General features: G+C 38.5%; 1 pseudogene; it reads right to left on the reverse strand.

Moving 5' to 3' along the window:
- Positions 1 to 7,751, reverse strand: part of LOC130561240 (butyrophilin-like protein 2) — a 14,861-nt pseudogene extending 7,110 nt beyond the window's left edge.
- Positions 7,752 to 9,365: the final 1,614 nt, after the last annotated feature.

Consider the following 9,365-nt stretch of genomic DNA (forward strand, 5'->3'; position numbering starts at 1 on the left):
CTCACCCAGTTGTTGCAGTACTATAGTTGTGTTGTCTGAGAATCGTCCAGCAAACACGTGACACATGTAAAGTCCTTTATCTTCAGTTCTGACTCTCTTCAGTCTGAGAGAGAAGTTTCCTCTGTGGATTTCATCACTGAAGAACTCGACTCTGTCTCTGTATAGCTCATCTGATGTTGTTTTGATAGAGCAGAACTGTGATGTGTTCATCTTTAACTCTTTTCTTCCATGAAACCTCTTCAATGTGTTCAGGTGGGATGTGAGAGTCCACAGAGCAGTTCAGAGTCACGTCTTCACCCACATACACTGATAAAGACTGATCTGATCCTGACACTATCAATCGCTCTGAAAACATATCAAGTAAAACATAAAACTGTTTCTAAAATTCTATTAAACATGATGTGAAGAACTCATGAGATCAAACTCACCAACATCTTTAATTTCCACCACAGTTTCACCAGACTCTTGTCCACTGTGAACCGTACATGTGTATTGTCCTTCATCTTCTTGTCTCACATTCTTCATCAGGAGAGAGAAGTTTCCCTGTTTAATGTTCTCAGTGAAGAAATGAGCTCGATCATGATAATCCTCATGCTGGGAATCTGGTCTAATATCTCCATCTTGATACAGATGAATGAGAGTCTGTGAGTCTGATCTCTTCCATTCCACCTCCAGATCCTCCAGTGATGAGAGTGAATCAACAGAACAGGGCAGAAGAACTGAACCTCCCAGAGGAACAACCAGAGGACCTGACGGACCCTTCACTGTGAACCCTAAAACAAATGTATTTTCAATTAAAACTAAGGCAAGGCTTGTTTTTATTAGAATCTCAGATCAAATTATGAAATTGTGTTGTGACGCTCCAGACAAAAGTGTCTTTTGGCACAAATTGTGAAATATGTTTCAATCTCATATTTTAAGAATAACTAGCAAAAACCTGTAGACATCAAAGACTGAACACATCAACTGAAGACGACATTATAAGACATTAATCCATAAACACATCTAAAACTGACAGCATCACCACTTTCTGTTTATCTACCACAGGCAAACAGAATCTGTAACGCTTCAGAAACTGATGATAAAGCACTTCAACTTTATATTGGACTGTAAATGACAAGTGATTTAGTGTCAGGACCCGGGGATAGATCGTTGTAGTTTCTCCTTCTTTTTGATTTGGGCTGGCTCAGGGCCGGACCTGGGCATAGGCGGAGTAGGCAAATGCTAGGGGCGCCAAAATGAGTGAAGATTTTAATTAGAATTCATCATCTTAACGCGTTATTAATTATGTCACCTAGTGTGATCTGTGCAGCTAATCTCACTCCCAGACTACAACTTACTTATGTTGTGTTCAGACCAAACGTGATGAATCGCGTTCCTTGCTCTTTATTACTTGCGGCAATAGTTCGTTATTTTCGCGCAAGGCAAATTTCTCGCCCGCGTTGAATTTTTTCAACTTGCACGGAAGACGCGATTTAAGCACGTTCGCAGCCCGTTTCGCATCATTCACATCGCCTGCCGCGAGTTTGCGTCTGTTTCTTTGCATTGACTTTGTATGTAATTTATTCGCGTGGGAACCCCCTATCGCGTGAGTCACCTACAGTGTCTGTGGCCTCGTGGTTAGAGTACCTGCTTCCCATTTTGTACTTCTCGATGGTTAAAAGTTCGAACCCCGCTCGGTTCTTCCACCCCGCATCTTCCTGCTGCTGACCAACTTTATGGAGATGCAAATTTCATTTTCCAACAGGACTTGGCACCTGCACACAGTGCCAAAGCTACCAGTACCTGGTTTAAGGACCATGGTATCCCTGTTCTTAATTGGCCAGCAAACTCGCCTGACCTTAACCCCATAGAAAATCTATGGGGTATTGTGAAGAGGAAGATGCGATATGCCAGACCCAACAATGCAGAAGAGCTGAAGGCCACTATCAGAGCAACCTGGGCTCTCATAACACCTGAGCAGTGCCACAGACTGATCGACTCCATGCCACGCCGCATTGCTGCAGTAATTCAGGCAAAAGGAGCCCCAACTAAGTATTGAGTGCTGTACATGCTCATACTTTTCATGTTCATACTTTTCAGTTGGCCAAGATTTCTAAAAATCCTTTCTTTGTATTGGTCTTAAGTAATATTCTAATTTTCTGAGATACTGAATTTGGGATTTTCATTAGTTGTCAGTTATAATCATCAAATTAAAAGAAATAAACATTTGAAATATATCAGTCTGTGTGTAATGAATGAATATAATATACAAGTTTCACTTTTTGAATGGAATTAGTGAAATAAATCAACTTTTTGATGATATTCTAATTATATGACCAGCACCTGTATACTGAAATCGAATAAATAAAATAACTAAACAGAAAAACAAAATTCATTAATAAACAATGATATCCTACTGATTCGTTTTCCTCTTAATGTTGCTTATAACTGATAACAAATATAATTTGATAGACCTACTCTTTCAAAAGTTGCTGAAGATAGAAACAATACGACGAATAAATAATTTATTAACACTGGTTTTGCTGTCACATTACTGCAAACACTCAGGTGTGTGTGCGGTCTAGCGGTCTCTCACGTACACATACACACCCACCACGTGGCTCAAGCTTACAAATCGTTCGCTCCAACGGACTCTTAAAACGAGATGCGCAAGAAAGTAGTCCTCCCATCAACAGCATTTTAAAGACAATAACATGACAAACATTGAAATTAAACATTTGAACAACGTCCTGTGGTGTGGTAACTGTGGTATAAGCAGAAAAATTATTTAAAAATTGTTAAATTATTTGGAAGTTAATGCACACCCGAGGTGTAATGGCCATTTCATCAATTATTCCTTACATAATGGTTGTGTTATGGACGTAAAATGAAGGAACGCACATGGCATTTGTAGATGATGCATCAGCGTCTGTGGGCTATAAAAGACATGCGATACAATTCAACGTCACTGACAACACCATTTACAAAAGATGATAGTCTACAGATAAATATATCGTCAAATATATATCAGATATTACTTATAATTAATCGTAATTTAGCATATTAAAAAATATTAAATTAATATAAGTTTGTTATAAGTTTAATTTTTAAATTAAGTAAAAGCATGTTGTTCATATATTTTTAAAACATTTAAAGATACAATTTCTGTTAGTATTTCACAGTGTACTTAAAAAAAAAAGGATATTTGAAACACGAAAAAGTATATTTATATTTATTTTTCACCAGGGACATCTGATCCAGATTAACCAGTTCTGATTGAGAGGAAAGATGATCCGTATGAATAAAAAAAAACACACATCTATTGTATTGAGGATGTACAGACAGAAACTACACATGAACTATGAACATTAAGTCACTAAATGAAAATGTTTGTCATGATCCTACTGGACTTCAGCTGATCTGAAATCTGTTGATTATGTTGCAAGATTGGAAGGTGTCATATCAGGTATAAATGTGTACAATTTATTTTCCTGATAGAAATACTTTGACTTATCTTTCTGCTCAACAAACAAGATGTTTGTGTCCTCTTGGGTATGTTTGTGGAAAAAAAATGAAATACAAGTGCAATTTATAATTTGTCTATGATTTAATGCCTCAAGGTGATCTGACAGAGTGCTTTCCTGTAGCTCAGTGGTAAGAGCATTGCGCAAGGTTGTGGGTTCGATCCCAGGGATTGCACATGCCTATGTATAAATGTATAGGATAAAGCAATGTAAGTCGCTTTGGATAAAAGCGTCTGCCAAATGCATAAATGTAAATGTAAAAACACAACATGTAAAATGCCTTTTCATTTACAGGTTTTGACACTTTTATACAAAATAACTTGCAGTGCATTTAGTCCATACATGGGCGATTCCAGCATTGGTGACAAATACACTCTCAGAGAATTTACAAACCAGAAGCAATAATTATTTTGATAATCGATTAGTTTGGCGATTATTTTTTAGATTAATCGATTAATCAGATAAAATGTAATTACATCTTTTGCTTATAATAAGTAAATCAGATACGGGAAAGGTATACACAACTGAACTCATTAGCCTTCTCCTAAAATGTTGTGAATGTCTCCATAATTAACACACCTGGTGAGTTGATTCATGTGTGTCATATTAGAAGCAACTGACAATAGTCTCTCCCAAACGTGGGTGCGAGGGGACGGTCGGCCAAGGAAAATTTTTTTTAACTTTAAAACTGCGTACCTCGCGCAGCACCGAGAGACACGTCTGACTGTAAAACTGCGCACCTCGCGCTGCACGGAGAGACACGTGTGACTTTAAAACTGCGTACCTCGCGCTGTACGGAGAAACACGTCTGACTTTAAAACTGCGCATCTCGCGCTGCACGGAGAGACAAGTGTGACTTTCAAACTGCGCATCTCGCGCTGCACGGAGAGACACGTCTGACTTTAAAACTGCGCAACATGTGCCGCACGGAGAGACACGTCTGACATTAAAACTGCGTACCTCGCGCTGTACGGAGAGAAAAGTGTGACTATAAAACTGCGCATCTCGTGCAGCACGGAGAGACAAGTGTGACTTTAAAACTGCGCATCTCGTGCAGCACGGAGAGACAAGTTTGACTTTAAAACTGCGCATCTCGTGCAGCACGGAGAGACAAGTTTGACTTTAAAACTGCGCATCTCGTGCAGCACGGAGAGACAAGTGTGACTTTAAAACTGCGCATCTCGTGCAGCACGGAGAGACAAGTTTGACTTTAAAACTGCGCATCTCGTGCAGCACGGAGAAACAAGTTTGACTTTAAAACTGCGCATCTCGTGCAGCACGGAGAGACGCATCTAAAACGGTCATCTTAATTAACTGCGCAGCTCGCAAGTGACGTCACAGACCAACTAATCGATAATGAAATTCGTTGACAATGAATTTCATTATCGATTATTATCGATTTTATCGATTAGTTGTTGCAGCCTTACTCTTAATAAAACAAAATAGTTATATGCTTAGATTTTCACCTGCACGTTTAAAGGGAATATGTACAATTATTGATGTGATGATTTGAAAGTTGCTTTAAAAAAACTTTAAGAGACCTCATATGAGAATTTAAACTACCAAATGTTGACATCTGTGCTATCAGTATGGAGAAAACCTTTCTTTTTGGTATAAGGTTGACATTTCCATGGACTTGCTCACATTTTCGTTTATCAGTATGTATGGGTGTTTTCTATGTCAACCATCTAACCCACAACCTTTGCTTTCCTAGCACAATGCTCTACCAACTAAGCAACATGAATAGACAGTTATAACATTATATTGATATATAACCGAGATAACCTGGGCTTGCTTCTGTTTTGGACAATGACTTTACATTTGTGGCTCGTATCTCGAAATGAATAACTCGATTCTGACTGGACAATCGCTTAGGGATGTAACGATTCACTTAGCTCACGATGCGATGCGAGTCACGATTCTTATCTCACGATGCGATTTATTCACGATTTACTCACGATTTATTTTCACAAGATGAGTTGAAACAAATTAGAAATTAACAACTTCCCTTGCATTATTTCTTAAATGCTTCACGTTTCTTTGTATAATAAAATAATGTTTTATTTCAAATAACAAAACTAAACTGCAATTTTATAACAAATTAATAATAGAAAAAGTCTCTTTAATATAAACAAACTAATACTGTCTGAGCTTTTCTTGGATTTTTTTGCATTTAAGAAATATCAGCATCCACGTTTAGATTTGCAGTGAAAATAGCGGCCCCTGCTGTTCAAAAAATGTATTGCGATTCAGTTCACACCTCAACCGATTTGAATCGTCACTCATTATAACCGATTTTCAACCGGCTCACGGTGAATCGTTACATCCCTACAATCGCTTATGGAAAATTTGTTCTTTTTTTGCATCTGTCTGCATTAGCAATAAGCTATGGCCTATTATTTTTCATTAGTAATGTTTTCATCTAGCCACTTTTGTCTTTATTTAAATATTATGGTAACAATTCTCATTTCGTACGCTCTGTCCTAACTTACATCTGAAATAGACCTTAGGCTATTGAGTCTCTAAATTAGGGTTGGGCCGATAAGACGATGCCATCGTCCATAACCGATGGCTGACAGCTCACGATGTTAAGCCGGCATGGTCGCCGGATTGGTAGGGACACTAGGAACTGAACACCAAATTGTCCCTACCAATAATTTCGACCAAACATTTAATCTACACATATATATAACCTCTGATGTCCGTCTGTGTCTTGTGATTTTTACTTATTTTAATCTACATTTATTTACCCAGGAATCATTTAACTGAAATAAAAACGCGTTCTGGAAAAATGTGTGGTACACAAATGGTTAAAGCAACAACAGAGAACTTTGCCATATGGTTCCCCCATGTGGTTGATAAGCACAATGTTCTGTTATCAATGTCGTAAATACTGTCCCTGTATAAGCTTCCACGTGGGCAGCGCAATACACGTGAATTTATTGACTAAGCAGAAATCGCTGTTACATCATGTCACTTCATAAACTGTGCATGTACTAAAGCACTCTTTTGGCCCCCGCGGGGTATACTACTGGGCTATACTAATAGCTCAAACTAGACTCTGAGGTAGCAGCCGGTTGTTAGCCATTAGCGCATAGCGTGCTAGCTCCATAGCAGCTAACGTTAGCTACATAACACATTTGCAGTCACCCAAAAGACAACGCATGGACGTGAATGTGTTTAGTAACCACACAAACTACCCGTCTGATTTTATAACTGTACATAGAAGAAGTGTCTCTGAGCAGCTCGCTGCGTATGGAATGATTTTGTGGAATAAATTAAAAAGGAATTGCAAACAGCATTTGCTAATGAATTGAATTGAAAAATGCATTTTCTATTTGTTCGTGTCAAAATTGTGACATAATTCAAGTGCAAATGCAAACCGTTTGCATTTGCATTTACATGAAAGTACAATGTCTGTCAAATTTTAAAAGGAAAAGCAAGTCTATTTGCAAATTAATTTCCTCTGTTTTACGAGTTACGACCCTGCCATATTTAAATCGCAATAGCAATTCCCCATATGCTATAGGGATGCACCGAAACGAAAATTCTTGGCCGAAGATGATGTGAAACACTTGGCCGAAGGCCGAATAAAACAGAACATGGTTTTTCGTATTTATTAAGCCATTTTTTCACTATTGCACAAACTTAATGGTCAAAATGTGCTTTTTATAATTTGTCTTGCTTTTACAATACAACTTAATATAAAAGTATCGCGCTGTGTTTTTTTCTGACACTTTAAATGTTCCACATACACACTGCCAATATGTTTGCTCTCGCTCTCTCTCTCTCCTTGATCGTATGACTTTTTTGCTATTTTCGGTGGCCGAACATTCGGTGCATCCCTAATATGCTATTTCACTTTCTCTGGCGTCGCGTATTAAGCCTGCCAAAACTCAAATCTCTGTGCATTAGCGTTTCCTCTGACTTGTACAGAAACCTGTCAAATCAATGGCGGGGGTGTGCTCATTCAACGGGGCGTGTTTGTATGGGGAAGTGACGTTCACCGTCGACTGGACCTTAAGTATATACAGTAGGAAAGTAATACAGCTAAACACATTAGGAGTGAAATTAATGCTTGCTGTTTTGTAAACTATTGCAACTGCACTCACAATCGGCGTTGAAAACAGTGCAGTTTTCATTTTTGTTTGGAAATAACTCACGCTGGAACTCTGGTCTCAGAGCGGCATCACTTAGCATGTTAAACCTCGGTGCAGGATGGATAATCATCACCTTCTGCAACATTCCTCTACACATTTGTTTGTTTATGGTATTTATTTTCACAGTGCTCCGAAGTCAAAGCGAGGACATGACCGTTTGCCACATCATGATTAATATGTGTTGTAAACCATAACAAAACATGTTCGCTTTGTATGAATAAACTGCATCCTGCATTATCATTGTTGTTCATTATGCATATAACAAGTTAATAATAAATGACAAAAGTATGTGAATTCTACATTTCTTTATTTGTGTATCATAACATAGTGAGACAAAGCCAAACTTTTGCTCCAGTGTTTTAGTGAGTTTGCTGGACACATAAGTAGCTGTCATCTACAAATTACTGGATGGAGTTGTTGCTGTTTCTAAACATTAATTTAATTTCCGAATAGCCTTTTCCACAACATGTGCACTAAATGGGTCCATCAGGTGATGCACCAACCTGAGGAATTTATGTAATTATGATGAATCCACACTGCTTCATTATGACTTTTATTGCTAGCTCACTCAGACCACTGTTTGTGTTCATCTGTTTATCGAGCACGTTGAACTTCTTGAAATTATACTTGTTAAGTACCGCAATTGTGATTCATTGTAAAGATTTTCTCTTTAAGAAACATTGTATCTGATCCTCGTTTGTTCCATTATTGTTATTTCGGCTTTTAGCTGTAACTGAATCCCTTTTAGCCACAACCGATGTCGACCTGACGGCTCGCCCTAAAACCTTGGTGTTGGACGAGAAGATATACAGCTACCTCCACTGGGCACGCGCTCTTCAATACCACATAATTTTTGTCACGTTGAAAACAGTTGATTGATATTTGTATTTTTATTGTAAGATTAGGTTTAGGGTTGGGGTAGGTGTAGGCGTTAGCTAATGTTATTTATTGTAATTATATGTCGAGATTTTGCACCACTTCTGGCCGTAACTGTATCCCTTATAGCAACAACCGTGTTGGACTGACTGCCACGGTGAATCACGTCACTTCCCGATACAAACACGCCCCAGTGCATAAGCCCACCTGCACCATTGATTGACAGCTTTCTGTACAATTCAGAGGAAACCCAAATGCAAAGGGGTTTGCGATTTCATTTGAGTTTTGGCAGGCTTAATACGCAACGCCAGAGAAAGTGAAATAGTATATGGGGAATTGCTGTTGCGATTTAAATATGGCAGGGTCCTAACTCGTTTGGCAGGGTCCTAACTCGTTAGACAGAGGTAATTCATTTGCAAATAGACTTTGCTTTTCCTTTTGAAATTCCTTTGTAGATTTGCGTAAATGCATATCCAAACGGTTTGCATTTGCGTTTGAATTATGTCACAATGTTGACACAAACAAATAGAAAGCCGATTTGCAAATGCACTTTGCACTTCCTTTTTTATTAAGTCCGCAAAATCCTTCCATAGCCGCGCCCCAGATTATAACATCGCAGCTTGTTTAAAGACAACGATGTCATCGTCCACCACGATGTTTCACTGTAGATATAGTTCGATGCCAATTTGGTAGACATCGCCCAACCCTACTCTAACCAACAGGACAGCCACATTTTAGATCGACATAGAAAAGACGGTCAGGAAACAGAATGCTTGCAAACTGAACCCATTAGACATGTGTTAACGTTTACTTAAAAAAATAG

This window comes from Triplophysa rosa, linkage group LG11, assembly GCF_024868665.1.
Source record: "Triplophysa rosa linkage group LG11, Trosa_1v2, whole genome shotgun sequence".
NCBI lineage: Eukaryota > Metazoa > Chordata > Actinopteri > Cypriniformes > Nemacheilidae > Triplophysa > Triplophysa rosa.